The 16,055-nt window shown below is 37.5% G+C and overlaps 1 long non-coding RNA gene and 1 pseudogene across 2 annotated transcripts; one reads left to right on the forward strand and one right to left on the reverse strand.

Annotated features, from left to right (window-relative positions):
* Positions 1 to 2,668: 2,668 nt before the first annotated feature.
* LOC131488992 (U2 spliceosomal RNA) lies at positions 2,669 to 2,780 on the reverse strand (annotated as a pseudogene).
* Positions 2,781 to 8,246: 5,466 nt separating this feature from the next.
* Positions 8,247 to 14,104, forward strand: LOC131488754 (uncharacterized). Of its 2 annotated transcripts, none has more exons than XR_009250283.1 (2): positions 8,247 to 8,405; positions 13,605 to 14,104. It is a non-coding gene; the product is annotated as an uncharacterized LOC131488754 (long non-coding RNA). The 2 variants fall into 2 exon arrangements; XR_009250282.1 differs by having other exon boundaries at positions 8,247 to 8,398.
* Positions 14,105 to 16,055: the final 1,951 nt, after the last annotated feature.

The raw sequence follows: 16,055 nt of genomic DNA on the forward strand, positions 1-16,055 counted from the left end.
AATTGAACCTTTGATCCCTGGCTCTAGATTGGGCTAAAGCTGACCTTTGTGCTCTGACACAGCCATCAGAACTTTTCCCTGGAATCTTCCACTGAGCTAGAACAACTATCACATAAAACCAAGGAGTCTGTAACTTGTAGACAGGTATAGCACAGCAGAGAAAAGAGAGGGCATTTACTGTTCAAATTCATTTTTTTAGCATGTACATATGTGTTAAAAAATGCATAAACAAGATAAATTCACATATGCTGTAGGTATTTTTAGTGCCAGATTTTATTTCTCCTTTTCCTTTTTTTATTCCTACCTCCCTTCTTCCCTAATGTCACTCAAATAATGCATGTCAATCACCTAGTATATCTTTCCCCATAGTCCTATAATCGAATGCAAATACACACACTTTCCCACACATACTTGTTTTACTCACACTTCGTGGAAACTCTTCCACAACAAGAGATATAGTACAGTTCTCATTCATGTGTCTCAAAAGCTATGTAATAGTCCCATGATATGAGCCTACAATAATACAATAATTTATATAATCCTGAATAATGAGAATTTGCTAGGTTCCCAATTTTTCACTGCCTCAAGTGTTGCTGTAATAAATAACCTTGTACATATGTGCTTGCGTGGTGGTGATTTTATTTGTATACAATACATTTCCTAGGATGGAATATCAGGTTCAAAGACTCTATGTATTTTTGATTTAATGATGTTGTTACATGGCTCTTCAAAAAGGCCATAACAATTTACATTTCTAGCACAATGTATGGAAGTGCCCATTTCTTGCATCCTAGCCAGCTATAAATGTTATCTGTCTTTTGAATTCTTTTCTTGTTTGAACACTGGGAAGTGATATCTCACTGCTATTTCAATTTGCATTTTCCTAATTAATTTGCATTTGGATTTGATCTTTTCATGTTTTTGTTGGGTACTTGAACTTCTATGTGCATGCATGCATTGACACTCTTTTTCCCCCTTTTTCTTCTGGATCTTTTGTTCCACTCTTGCCAATATTTAAGAGCTCTAGATATACGATTCCTTTGTCTTTCATTAGCATTACAATTAGTTATTAAACTCTCATTTCTCTATTAACTTTGTTTATGCCATTTATTACAGCTATTCATATGTAGTCAATAACCTTAAGAAGATCTCTGTCTCCAGAGTGTATATGTAACCACCCAAATTTCTTATAAAATTTTTATTATTTGTTGGGTCTATAAGCATTTTATATATTTTTCACCCTTATAAATGGAGATTTTTCTTTGTTTCATCAGTGGTTACTGATAATACAGAAAATAGTTACTGACATTTGTATATTCACCCAACTACTAACCGAATTCTCTTACTAACTCTAATAGATTTGTAAGAGTCTCTTGGGTTATCGAGGTATATATTCATAGTCAGAAAATGTAATAGCACTATCTCTTCATTTTCCAATAGTTTGTAAGTTATTTAATATTTTCTTATTGGATTCACTAATTGCACTGAATTATTCAACATTCCAAGATAACACTGAATAATAACAATGATGGATAGCAATATCTATTACCAATTTTAATAGAAAAATTTTAACAGATGCTTATCAAATTCTTTTCAGATCTATGATGAAAGAATATAATTTTTCTCCCATCTTTCATTAGTAAGTTTTCTGCTACTGAATCACCTTTGAATTCCTGGAAGAATACTATCTTTGGTAATAGAATGCATTGTCATAGACATGTAGCTATAATTTCATTTTAAAATTCTGCATTTATATTTTTAGGGAAGATTGGCATACGGTTTTCTTTTTCATACTATTTATATCAGGGTTTTGGTATTGAAATTCTACCGTAATCATAGGATGAATTAAAAAACATTGTGTGGTTTTGGGTTTTGTTTTTTTTTTTTTCCAATAGCCTGGAATAGTTTACATAACATTAAAAAACAAACTGGTCTTCAAAACTTTAAAAAAAAAAACTCGTCAATGAAATCTACCCTTTTGGTGACTTTTCAAAAGCAGTTGTTAAAATCTTTTATTATTATTTTTGTCTATGGCAATTGGTCTGTTTGAATTATCTACTTTTTCCAGAATAATTTTTGTTTTGCTAGAAAATTATCTACTTCCTATTGGTCCCAGTTGACAAATGTTTTCTACAAAGGAACAGATATTTTATGCTTGTGGGCCACAGTCAATTGCTATCCAACTCTACTACTGTAGTGCAAAAGCAGCCATAAACAATGTGCAAATAAAGGGATGTGGCTGTGTTTCAATAAAACTTTAGGTATGGGGGGGCGCCTGGGTGGCTGGGTCAGTTAAGCGTCCGACTTCGGCTCAGGTCATGATCTCACAGTCCGTGAGTTTGAGCCCCGCATCAGGCTCTGTGCTGATAGCTCAGAGCCTGGATCCTGTTTCAGATTCTGTGCCTCCCTCTCTCTCTGCCCCTCCCCTGTTCATGCTCTCTCTCTGTCTCAAAAATAAATAAATGTTAAAAAAAAATTTTTTTTTAACTTTAGGTATGGACACTGATTTTTTAATTTTATGTAATTTTCATGTATTAGAAAACATTATTTTTTTCCAACTGCTTAAAAATGTAAAAAGTATTAATAACTTGACAGTCATACAAAAACATGCAGTGGGCCAGATTTCACCCATGGGACTTAGTTTACCAACTTCTCCTTTAGATTTTCAAAATGTTCCCATATAAACATTTAATATACGTGCTCATAATTTCTAATATTATAATTTAAACTGATAAGAACAGATACTACACTTGATCTTAGCCAAAAGGCCGAGAAGCGATCTAATATTATAATTTAAAATATTATACTGTCATTTTAACCTCTTCCTTATCTGTGACTATTTTGTTCTATTAATTTCTATTTTTTTTTCTTGCTCTATTCTCCTTAATCAGACATAATAGGAATTTATCTGGTTCTATTCTAACAACCAGTTTTTTTAACCTTATCCTTTATCTTTTTTTGTTTTATATTTATTCTTCTTTTGTTTTCAAGCCTTTTATTTTCTGCCTGATTTTAATTTATTTGGTATGCTACACTTCGTTAAGTTTCATCAAATTTCCCAATAGAACTTTCAGAAGAAAAAAAAAAATTCATACATTGATCCCCACCAGGTCTTGTAAAGTGTCACCTCACCAGTTTCATTGAAAAATCTTAATTGGGGTGCCTGGGTGACTCAGTTGGTTAAGTGTCTTACTCTTGACTTTGGCTCAGGTCATGATCTCACCATTCGTGAGTCTGAGCCCCGCATCCAGCTCTGTGCTGACAGCGTGGAGCCTGCTTGGGATTCTCTGTCTCCTCTCTCTCTGCCCCTGCCCTGCTCATGATCTCTCTCTCTTTCAAAAATAAATGAACTTTGAGGCGCCTGGGTGTCTCAGTTGGTTGGGTGTCTGACTTCAGTTCAGGTCATGATCTCCTGATTCATGAGTTCAAGTCCCGTGTCCGGCTCTGTGCTGACAGCTCAGAGCCTGGAGCACTTCGGATTCTGTGTCTCCCTCTCTCTCTGCCCCTCCCCTGCTCATGTTCTGTCTCTCTCTCAAAAAATAAAATAAACATTAAAATAAACAAACAACAAACTTTAAGAAAAAAAGAAAAATTGTAATTCGACCTCCAGCTTCATTTGTAGACTAGCCAAAAATATATCCTTTTAGGGACATATCCATTTTTCAATGTAAAGTAGAACCCTACAAGGCACAACGTGAATTCTAAACTTCCTAGATTCTAAACTGAGTTCTATTTTTCAGCATACAATTTTCCTACATTAAGAAAAAAGTTTTCTAAGTCCTGATTCTTTCATTTTTTTTTATTTTTATTTTTTATTTTTTTTAATATATGAAATTTACTGTCAAATTGGTTTCCATACAACACCCAGTGCTCATCCCAAAAGGTGCCCTCCTCAATACCCATCACCCACCCTGCTGATTCTTTCAAATCTATTATTTTCAGTTACTTAGATCCACAGATCATTATGAGCCCCTAACAACATCCAGAGCTTACAATTACTCACTGAGTGTTCACAGTATGTAGACAGCGAGCTCAGGGATCTCCTTAATTTAATAATTTAATTCTTTTTTAAGTTTTTCATTTTAATTCTAGCATAGTTAACATACAGTGTTACATTAGTTTCATATATTTCTTTATTCTTGATTTTTATCTTTAAGTAGTCCCTTTTCCCAAGTCCTTTGGTTCATTTCATGGACCTCTTTCTCCAGGTAAAGGTGAGTAACCATTGCTTTCTCTTTACTCATGAAGGTAGTTGAGGCTAAAATGTTTCTTCTAAGTGCAGAGGTCACTTGGCTCTGCTATGGGTTGAATAGTGTCCCACAACAATATGCTTAAGTCCTAACCTCCAGTACCAGCGAATGTGATCTTATTTGGAAGTAGGGTCTGTGCAAATTTAATCAAATTATGAGGTCATGCTGAATTTGAGTGGGTCCTAATCCAATATGACTGGTATCCTTATAGGAAGAAGTGAAGAGACATAGACAGACAGAAATGAACCTTGAAAAGATGTAGGCAAAAACTGAAGTTAGGCTATGGAATGCCTGGGGTTACCAAAAGCTGGAATAAGCAAGGAAAGATCCTCCCCTAGAGACTGAGGAGAAAGCATGGCCCTTCCAACAAAGTGATATTGGACTTTTAGCCTCCAGAACTGTGAGAAAACAAACATCTGTTATTAAAGCCACTTAGTTTGTGGTATTTTGTTATGGTAGCCCTAACAAACTTATACAGTATCCCCTTTCAATTGGATATCAAGCGATCTATCTCCTAAGTATTGCCTTCTAAGTGAGCTGTAATTTCTCTTTTGATTTATTTTTTGATCTAGTGGTTATCTAAGACTAAGCTTCTGTTTTTAATTTTTATTTTAATTCCAGTATAGTTAACATACAGTCTTATATTAACTTCATGTGTACAATATAGTGATTCAACAATTCCATACATTACCCAGTGCTCACCACACGTGCACTCCTTAATCCCCATCTCTTATTTAACACCCCCCCCACCTCCTCTCTGGTAACCATCAGTGTGTTCTCTGTAGTTATGAGTCTGTTTCTTGGTTTATAAGACTATGCTTCTTAATATTCTAAGCAATCAAGACTTTTTTTGGTCATTTTTTATTCTTTTTCAATCTACTGAATCAAGATTAAAGAAAGAGGCCTGTAAAATCTGTTTTTTACTTGTAAATGTTTCCTTTGTATGCAAATTTAATTGGTTTTTGTAAATACACTACAAATATATATATACATAATTATGTGCATGTATAATTTTTTGTGTATTTTTGTTTTTATTTATTTATTTTGAGAGAGAGAGAGAGCATGTGAGTAGGGGAGGGGCAGAGAGAGAGGGAGAGAAAGAGTCCTAAGCAGATTCCGCACTATTAGTGCACAGCCCAGTGAAGCGCTTGATCTCACAAACCATGAGATCATGACCTGAACTGTAATCAAGAGTCGGATGGTTACACAACTGAGCCACCCAGATGCCCCGATAACTTTTTTGTTCTTAAGCAGCTTTTATCTAACATACCTATATAATTCTAAAAAGGAACTACTGAAGTCTCCCACTATCATTGCATGTTCAGCAAATTTTCTTGACTTTTCTTAGCACTTCTTCTCTATATAGTTAATGGCTCTGGTTGGATTTACTTAAAAAAATACATAACTTTTCTATTTTTTAATAAATCACAGCTTTTTTCAATAAATAATGCTCCCTTCACTCTGTTTAGTGTTTTTAATCTGCAATTCCATCTTTTCTGATAAGATCACAACTACTGATTTTATTTCCCTGGTTCTTTTTGCCCACTTCTTTTCTTTCTTCCTTCCTTCCTTCCTTCCTTCCTTCCTTCCTTCCTTCCTTCCTTCCTTCCTTCCTTCCTTCCTTTTCTCTCCTTTTTTCAAAAAGTGTATTTCTTTTGAAGATAGCACCAGCAAGCACTAGCAGGGGGAAGGGAAACAGAGAATGGAGAGAGAGAATAACAAGCAGGCTCTGCATTGCCAGCACAGAGCCCAACACAGGGCTTGAACCCACGAACTGTGACATCATGACCTGAGCCAAAACCAAGTGTCAGACACTTAACTGACTGAGCCACCCAGGTACCAATCTTCTTCTTTCTCATATCTTTTATATATATAAATGGATTAATTATAATCTTTGCCCATTAGTCCTTATTTTCTTTGGTTTGCTTTTTTTTTTAACATGTTCTCTGTTATTCTTGGGCTTTTGTTTTTATTTTTTTTTAATTAACTAACTTATTTATTTTTTAATTTACACCCAAGTAGGTTAGCATATACTGCAACAATGATTTCAGGAGTAGATTCCTTAATGCCCCTTACCCATTTAGCCCATCACCCCTCCCATAAACCCTCCAGCAACCCTCAGTTTGTTCTCTGCATTTAAGAGTCTCTTAGGTTTTGTACCCCCCCACCCCACTTATATATTATCTTTGCTTCCCTTCCCTTATGTTCATCTGTTTTGTATCTTAAATTCCTCATATGAGTAAAGTCATATGATATTTGTCTTTCTCAGACTGACTAATTTCGCTTAGCATAATACCCTCTAGTTCTGTCCACGTAGTTGCAAATGGCAAGATTTCATTCTTTGTGATTGCCGAGTAATACTCCATTGTACATATATACATATATACCATATCTTCTTTATCCATTCATCCGTCAATGGACATTTGGGCTCTTTCCATACTTTGGCTATTGTTGACAGGTATGCTATGAACACTGGGGTGCATGTGCCTCTTCGAAACACCACATCTATATCCCTTGGATAAATACCTAGTGCAATTGCTGAGTCGTACGGTAGTTCTATTTTTACTTTTTTGAGGAACCTCCATACTGTTTTCAAGAGTGGCTGCACCACTTTGCATTCCCACCAGCAGTGCAAAAGAGATCCTCTTTCTCCACATCCTCGCCAACATCTGTTGCTGCCTGAGTTGTTACTGTTAGCCATTCTGACAGGAGTCAGGTGGTAGCTCATTGTGGTTTTGATTTGTATTTACCTGATGATGAGTGATGTTGAGCATTTTTTCATGTGTCTGTTAGCCATCTGGATGTCTTCTTTGGAGAAGTGTCTATTCATGTCTTTTGCCCATTTCTTCACTGGATTCTTTATTTTTTAGGTGTTGAGTTTGATAAGCCCTTTATAGATTTTGGATACTAACCCTTTATTGGATATGTCATTTGCAAATACCGTCTCCCATTCCATCAATTGCCTTTTAGTTTTGCTGATTGTTTCCTTTGCTGTGCAAAAGATTTTTATTTTGATTAGGTCCCAATAGTTCATTTTTGCTTTTTTTTTCCCTTGCCTCTGGAGATGTGTTGAGTAAGAAGCTGCTGTGGTCGAGATCAAAGAGGTTTTTGATTCCTTTCTCCTCTAGAATTTTGATGGCTTCCTGTCTTACGTTTAGGTCTTTCATCCGTTTTGAGTTTATTTTTGTGTATGGCATATGAAAGTGGTCCAGGTTCATTTGTCTGCATGTTGTTGTCTAGTTTTCCCAACTCCATTTGCTGAAGAGGCTGTCTTTATTCCATTGGATATTCTTTCCTGCTTTGTCAACAATTAGTTGGCCATACATTTGTGGGTCCATTTCTGGGTTCTCTATTCTTTTCCATTGATCTATGTGTCTGTTTTTGTTCCAGTAGCATAATGTCTTGATGATTACAGATTTGTAATACAACTTGAAGTCCTAGATTGTGATACTTCCAGCTTTGGCTTTCTTTTTCAAGATTGCTTTGGCTATTTGGTGTCTATAAAATACCTAGGAATAAACCTAACCAAAGAGGTGAAAAATATATACAATGCAAACTATAGAAAACTTATGAAAAAAATTGAGGAAGACACAAAAAAATGGAAAAATATTCCATGCTAATGGACTGGAAGAACAAATATTGTTAAAATGTCGATATACCCGAAGTAATCTACATATTCAGTGCAATCCCTATCAAAATAACACCAGCATTCTTCACAGAGCTAGAACAAACAATCCTAACATTTTTATGGAATCACTTTCATCTCAAGTGAAAAACTCAAAATAACTTAAGAGATCTACTGTGTACTCTTTCTCCATCCTGTCCATTGCCTCACTCACATGAGGAAAACACTATCTTAAACCTTGCAGTCCCCTGCTTTATAAACATATTATAACATACACATATACATAGAGCTAGAGATGTGATGATGTTAGGAGGGGAAGCCTCTGGGAGGTGATTAGGTCATAAGGATGGAACCCCCATGAGTGGGATAAATGCTGTCATAAGAGGTTAAAGAGACCAGAATTCTCCCTTTCTACCATGTGAAGGCACAGTGAGAAGGCAGCTATCTATGAACCAAGAAACAGGCATTCACCAGACATCCAATCTGCCAGTGCTTTGACCTTGGGACTCCCAGCCTCCAGCATGTGAGAAGTAAATTACTGTTGTTATACCAGTCTGTGGTATTCTGTTATAGCAGCTTGAATGGACTAAGACACACACACAGAGACACACATACACACCTAAATTCTGAGTAATGCTTTTGCAACTCTGTAAGTCCTGTCAGTCTGTAGATTTAGGCCTTCCTGATCTCTGAAAAATATTTATTATTTGTTTGCTTTGTGAGTTGCCTTTTTCTACTAATCTAGAGCATCTATTATTCTCATGTTAGGTTTCCTGGCTCTATCCTCTATACCTTTCATATTTTTCTCTATTTTCCTTTTCTTAACATTTTTGTTCAGTACTTGGAGAGAAATTTCTTCCATTTGCTCTTCCAGGCCAGCTATTTCTGTCTTAATAGTAGTCATTTTGCCTTAACTCATCTGTGGATAAAGAAAGTGATTTTTGCTTCAAAAAGTCCTTTCAAGCTGCACTTGAATCTTTTTAAGTGCACTTATTTTTCCATCCAAATTGTCATGTCTCCTTCAGCAGCTTTATTTGTGGCTGTGTTCTGTGTACTCTGCTGGATCTTGCAATCTCTGGTTTGAACATGAGTCATTTTTTTCCTTGATAACTGGGACTCAGGTGTTATTGTTAGAATACACTAGCAGGTAGCAGTCCCCAAGGGGAGGAAGTCAAAATGGTCTTCTGTAGAAGCCTCCCTGTTTCTCAAGGACAGGGATGACTAAGCCCACATTTTTGGCATCTCAGGTCTCATGGAGACCTGCCACATCAAATGTCTTCCTAAAGCCCACACATGTCTTTGGGCCAAGCTCTCCTCAGTGTCCCCATTTCATAATCCCTGCCTCAGGGCTGTCACCAGCAGCTAGACATGTGCCTAGCCCAACAGAGCAGAAAACCCTGTACCAGTTCACTCTAATGGGACTCCCATGGAGCCTGTGGCCTCATTTCCACTTAGCAACACGCAGACCCCAACTAGTTGACTCAGAAGCTTTAATGGACTTGACTGATACTGAACAAAAAAGAGAGTTAGGTTCATGTGGCCATCTTTCCAGAACTTCCCTCCAGAATCAGCATCTTCATCCAACTCCATATCCTAGTGAACCTGTTTCCTCTATTGCAAGGCAGCAAGTCCTGCTGGAAGGTCATCAGCTTTGGATTCAGAGATCTGTATTCAAATCTGCCCCTCACAAGTGCAATCTTATACAGGCTACGTAATCAGTATTTCTGAGCTTCAACTCTTCATTTATAAAATGGTGCTAATGTGAAGAATAAATGAAAGAATATATTTAAAGCACTTTTCCCAGTGTTGAGCACATGATAGGTTTTGCAGAAACGTTAATCCCTTTCCCCTACAATTTGATTTTCAAGAAGTGATCGTTGCCTAGTGAACCTCCCTCTAGGTTTGACATTTCAGCAACAACTGATTTTCATCCCCATTCCTTATGTTTGTTCTTACTCAGTCCATCATCTTGAAGAATCTATATTAATGGCCAATGTGGTAGGCTTCTTGGTGTCCCAAAGCCTTCCTGGGGGTATCAATTATGCCTTATATATAATGACAGCCATCCATCACAAAGGGGGAAAGGAATCCTCAGGTGTAGAGTCAGAGGCCAAACTGAAAAGGAATGTTTAGAGGGGCACCTGGGTGGCTCAGTAGGTTAAGCATCCAACTCTTAGTTTTGGCTCAAGTCATGATCTCATGATTTGTGGGTTCAAGCCCCACACTGGGCTCTATGCTGGCAGCGTGTAGTCTGCTTGTGATTCTCTCTATCCCCCCCACTGCTTCTCCCCTGCTCTTTCTCTCTCTCTCTCTCTCTCTCTCTCTCTCTGTCTGCTCTCTCTTTCTCAAAATAAACAAACTTAAAAAAATGAAAAATACACCCCCATGTTTACAGTAGCACTATCAACAATATCCAAAGTATGGCAAGAGCCCAAATGTCCATTGATGGATGAATGGATAAAGAAAGTGGGGTACATATATACAATGGAGTATTACTCGGCAATCAAAAAGAATGAAATCTTGCCATTTGCAACTACATGGATGGAACTGGAGGGTATTATACTAAGTGAAATTAGTCAGTCAGAGAAAGACAAAAATCACATGACTTCACTCATATGAGGACTTTAAGAGACAAAACAGATGAACATAAAGGAAGGGAAACAAAAATAATATACAGGGAGGGGAAAAAACAGAAGAGACTCATAAATAAGGAGAACTGAGGGTTGCTGGAGGGGTTGTGGGAGGGGGATGGGCTAAATGGGTAAGGGGCAATAAAGAATCTACTCCTGAAATCATTGTTTCACTATATGCTAACTAATTTGGATGTAAATTTTAAAAAATAAAAATAAAATTTAAAAAATGAAAAATAAGAAAAAAAGGAATGTTTAGAAATCAGCTCTGACAACAAATGTAAAAGCATTAAGAAGAGTTCTCTGCCCTCCTCTTTTCTGCTACATGTAGGGCATGCATTTCCTTTTCTTTGTAAAGGGAAAATAAGATCACCCCATCCTCCTGTACCAGGATGAGGAAAGCAACCTGTCTTGCAAGAGACAGAGTCAGCACCAAAATGAGTCTGCATAAACCTTACTAAAATAACCTTTATCTCTCATGAGTTCTGTCATGTGTTTCTTTATTACTTCCCCATAACTTATACTTCCTTGAAGCCCAAACCCTCTTTGCTTTGTGAAAATGGTGTATAAGCTCCTAAGTCTAACCACCTCTTTGAGTTTCACTTCTTTCCTGTGGACTCCTGTGCATGTAAACATATTAATAAATTTGTACTCCTTCCCTCAAAAACAAAAATAAAGGCATTAAGAACATAATTATCCTTGGGGCGCCTGGGTGGCTCAGTCGGTTGAGCATCCAACTTCGGCTCAGGTCATGATCTCATAGCTTGTGAGTTTGAGCCTCGTGTCAGGCTCTGTGCTGATAGTTCAGAGCCTGGAGCCTGCTTTGGATTCTGTGTCTCCCTCTCTCTCTCTGCCCCTAACCCACTCGCATTCTGTTTCTGTCTCTCTCAAAAACAAATAAACATTAAAAAAAAATTTTTTTAAAGAACATAATTATCCTTTTAAAGGTTATTATGTAATTGAATCTCTAATTTTGCTTGAATTAATTCACTCCAATTAATTCACTCCAATGAAATCTCCAAGAAAAAGGGATATCCCCAGAGCTCTTCAGGAAAACCAAAAGAATTTTTAATTGCAACAAATACATGAAGGGATTCTTCCTTATGAAAGAAGAAAATATATGGCAACTTTTGGGGGATAATTAATGTAAAAGATACCAAAGATCTGTTCATGGGGGCCCTAAAACCCATGAAATGAAGAATAATATCAGTGTCCATGTTTCTGGAATATCCAACTCTATATATACACTCAGAAAGAGTTCTCTCTTATTTTATTCTCCGTATCCCCTCACAATAGCCAATGACAATATTTTACTTTGTGTCAGAAAAATGCTGAGAAGACTAGCCTCTGGGTTGCTTACCAGCCTGATAATCACTAATACCGTTTTACATAGATCAACTGACTTGTTCAAAACTTTTCTGTTAGTAAATGATGGACACAAAACTCAAAATAGGCTTTCTGATTCCCAGTCCACTCTTCTTTAGGAAGGGAAAGGATGGCACAAACCAAGCCCTTTGGCAAAATGTCAGAGTTTAAAAAAAAAAAATAGAAAGGAGCAAATATGAAAAATAGTTTCTCAAAGCTCCAGAAACAGCTGAACTCAAAAATCTGAATCATGTTTTTGTTTTGTTTTGTTTTAAGTTTATTTATTTATTTTGAGAGAGAGAGAGAAAGTATGCATACATGCAAGTGGGATGAGGAGTAGAGAAAGAGAGAGAAAAGCAGGCTATGTGCTGTCAGTGCAAAGCCCAACACAGGGCTTGATCTCATAAACCATGAGATCATGACCTGAACCGAAATCAAGAGTGGATGTTTAACCAACTGAGCCATCCAAGCGCCCCCCAAAAATTAATCATTTTAATTCAAACTTTCATGAATCAACAATACATCAAAGAAAAAAAAAGTATTTATTGAGCTCTTTCTTACTATGTGAAAGACACTATGTTGATGTTGGCGAGGATGTGAAGAAAAAGGAACCCTTCAGCTCTGCTAATAGGAATGTAAATTGGTGCAGCCACTGTGGAAAACAATATGGAGGTTCCTCAAAAAATTAAAAATAGAAATACCATATGATCCAGCAATTCCAGTATTGGATATTTACCCAAAGAAAATGAAAACACTAATTCAAAGAGATATATGTACCACAATGTTTATCACAGCATTATTTATAATAGCTAAGATATGCAGACAACCCAAGTGTCTGTTGATAAATGGACACACACACACACACACACAATGGAATATTACTCGGCCAAAAAAAAGAATGAGATCTTGCCATTTGCAACATGGAGGGACCCACAGGGTATTAAGCTAAGAGAAATAAGTCAGAGAAAGACAAATGCCATATGATTTTGCTTATGTGTGGAATGTAAAAATAAAACAAACAAAAGAGCAGAAACAGCCCCATAAATATAGAGAACAAACTGGTGGTTTCCAGAGGTGAGGGAGGGGAGGATGGGCAAAATCAGTGAAGGGAAGTGGGAGGTACAGACTTCCAGTTTTGGAATGCATAAGTCATGGGGATGAAAGGTACAGCACAGGGAATAGAGTCAATGGCATTTTAATAACATTGTAGGGCGACAGATGGTGAGCACAGCATAACATACAGACTTTTCAAATCACTATGTTGTACAACTAAAACTGATGTCACATTGTGTGTCAACTATACTTCAATTTTTAAAAATGGGAAAGAGCAGTTCTTTCCCATAAATTGTTTAGGGTCTTCAATAGGGAATATCAGACTCTTTTATTGATTCATACTGCTACCAGTGGCCTTGAGAAATTCTGTGTGGGGCTAAGTAGGAGGGGGTTCCAAAGAAACAGGCCATAAGAACCCAAATGGCAAAGGAAAGAAACACACTAATTACTGGAAGATTCTCTCTGTACTGCAGCCCTGCCCAGAGGTAACTTCCAATAGCTGAGTCAAAGTTTTCACACCACCAAGACTTTTCTTTGTGTTTTTGCTAACTCGGATCACTTATGATTCTTCAAATGTCTGTGCAAATGTACAAAAGAATTTCTGCGCCCAACAATGAAAGCACTACCAGAGGGAAATTATGTGGAAGGAAAATTTATAGATTTCCTTCTCTGTTTTCTTAGAGTGTAACTTCAATTGTTGGGGCCATGACAAATAAATGGACTGGAAAACAGGAGGCAAACATAGAAGGCCACATTATTCTGAAGATGAGTAACAGGCACTGACAGAGAAGAAAGGAAGGAATAAAGGAAAAATGGTATTGGCTCTAAAAATAAATGCAGGGGCCACATGTGGATACATAACTGAGAGGTAAGATAAGAAGTGCTGAGAATAGGTAGTACATCTAACTATGAAATACTGCTAAAGAAGCAATAAAAGGATCCACACAACCATCTTCAGAGAATAATGCTGATTCAAAACAACCAATCTCCAAAGGTAACATACTGTATAATTCCTTTTATATAAACTGTTTGAAATTACAAAATTATAGAAATGGACAACAGATTCATGGTTGCCAGAGGTGCAAGAGACGGTGGGAACAGGGGAGAAGTGACTTTGGCTACCAAAGGGCAGCAGACAGGATCTTTGTGGCAATAAAGTGTTCTGTATCTTGGCTATTTCAGTGTCATGATCCTGGATGTGGTATCTACTAAAGTTCTTCAAGATGTTACTGTTGATGTAAGCTGGCTAGAGGGTACATGGGACTGCTCTGTATTACATATTACAACTGCATGTCAACCTATAGTCATCTCAAAATTAGAAATTTAACTTAGAAAAAATGAGGTGAAGTCCATGACAGAATCAAAAGTGGTTGACTCTTAGAAGTAGATATTAAAGATGGAGAAGGATGGGAAAAGTGGCTGCTCCTTTTCTTTAAAATTCTTGCAGAGCCATCTAGATTTGTTGAATATATTATAAAGAATTAAGTTTTAGATACTAGTGTGATGAAAGACATAAAAATGGCTTGGTTGGGGCGCCTGGGTGGCGCAGTCGGTTAAGCGTCCGACTTCAGCCAGGTCACGATCTCGCGGTCCGTGAGTTCGAGCCCCACGTCAGGCTCTGGGCTGATGGCTCGGAGCCTGGAGCCTGTTTCCGATTCTGTGTCTCCCTCTCTCTCTGCCCCTCCCCCGTTCATGCTCTGCCTCTCTCTGTCCCAAAAATAAAAAAAAAAAAAAAAAACGTTGAAAAAAAAAAAAATGGCTTGGACTTGTGAGGCTTGACCTTTTTTAGTGGGAAAAATAATAATTATTAACATTTACTAAGCATGTGCTATTTGCCAACCACTGCACCGAGCATTTCACATGCACATCCTCATGTAATCCTCAGGAAAATCTATGACATACATGCTATCTTTCTCTTCAATTTCACTCAGGTACAACTGAGGTTCAAAGAGTTTGAAGGATTTCCCAAAGGTCACATAGCTAGTAAGCAACACAGTCCAGCCAGGCATTCAGACTTTAGGTCCGTGTCCTTAATACTACTCTTTGGGGCAGGAAATATCAGCTGCCAAACTTTCTTGGTGCCCAGACCTACTCCTGGTAAGCAGAGGGGGAGAACTTGGTGGTGGGGGCAAGATAGGCTTTGGAATCAAACAAATCTGGACCTGAGACTCATTCTACAAATTTCACTTACTTCACCTTGGTCAAGTGACTTAACCAATCTGAGCCTCTGTGTCCTACCTACAATGTAGGAATGATGGTAGCACCCAACCTCAGAGAGTTGTTGGTAGAATTAAATGAGGTAATATGTATCAAGTGCTTGGCACAGTGCCTGACAAATAGCTCTCAATAAGGGGTAGGCATTATTACTATGATTATTATAATTTTTTACTTTGTTATTTCTCATAACAGATTTCAGGTAAAGCTTTCTCTCAACCATATCCAGAGGCAGTTAAACTTTTCTTTAAAAAGGTAACTCTGAACTTTATGTCTTATATCAGATGAAAGAGCAGGAAGGGTTGACTTTCATAAATGACATTAGTCAGAAAACCTCCAGGGATTCTGTGATTGCTGAGCTCTCCTTTGGTATCCAGGAGACTCAGAGGAGAAAATGCTGCCTGGCTACTTAGTTACTATTTTTTGCTCTGTTTTATTGTTTTTAAATGAAATATATCAAACATGCAGAAAAGGCAAAGACTGCCATGGCACCCACGTTCCCATCTCCCAGATTTAACCAGTATGAACATCTTTCCATATTTGCTTCATATCCTTCTGCTAAGAAATAAAAACCTTACAAATATTACACATGCAGGTGAAGGCTCCCACATCCCATCCATCCCCTTCTTCTTCTCTGACTTCCCCCCACTCCCCTTCCCCATTCCCCTTCCCCAGCTTTCCAAGGCAGCTTTGAATGCAGCTGGGTTTCCAGGCTATGACCCACGAAGCTCACTTCCTAGTCTTAAGGGCAGACAACACATGTAAGTCCATCAAATAGGAAATGGTTTGTTGAGCTTCTGCCCCATGTTAAGTATGAAATAGGGGTCTGATGCTACCCTCCAAAAATAGCGCACTATAAAAACTGGAATGGCAGATACTGAGGTAGACTTATGCCCTAATTTCTCTATGGGGGACCTC

Source organism: Neofelis nebulosa, chromosome 10, assembly GCF_028018385.1.
Source record: "Neofelis nebulosa isolate mNeoNeb1 chromosome 10, mNeoNeb1.pri, whole genome shotgun sequence".
In the NCBI taxonomy this organism is placed as follows: domain Eukaryota; kingdom Metazoa; phylum Chordata; class Mammalia; order Carnivora; family Felidae; genus Neofelis; species Neofelis nebulosa.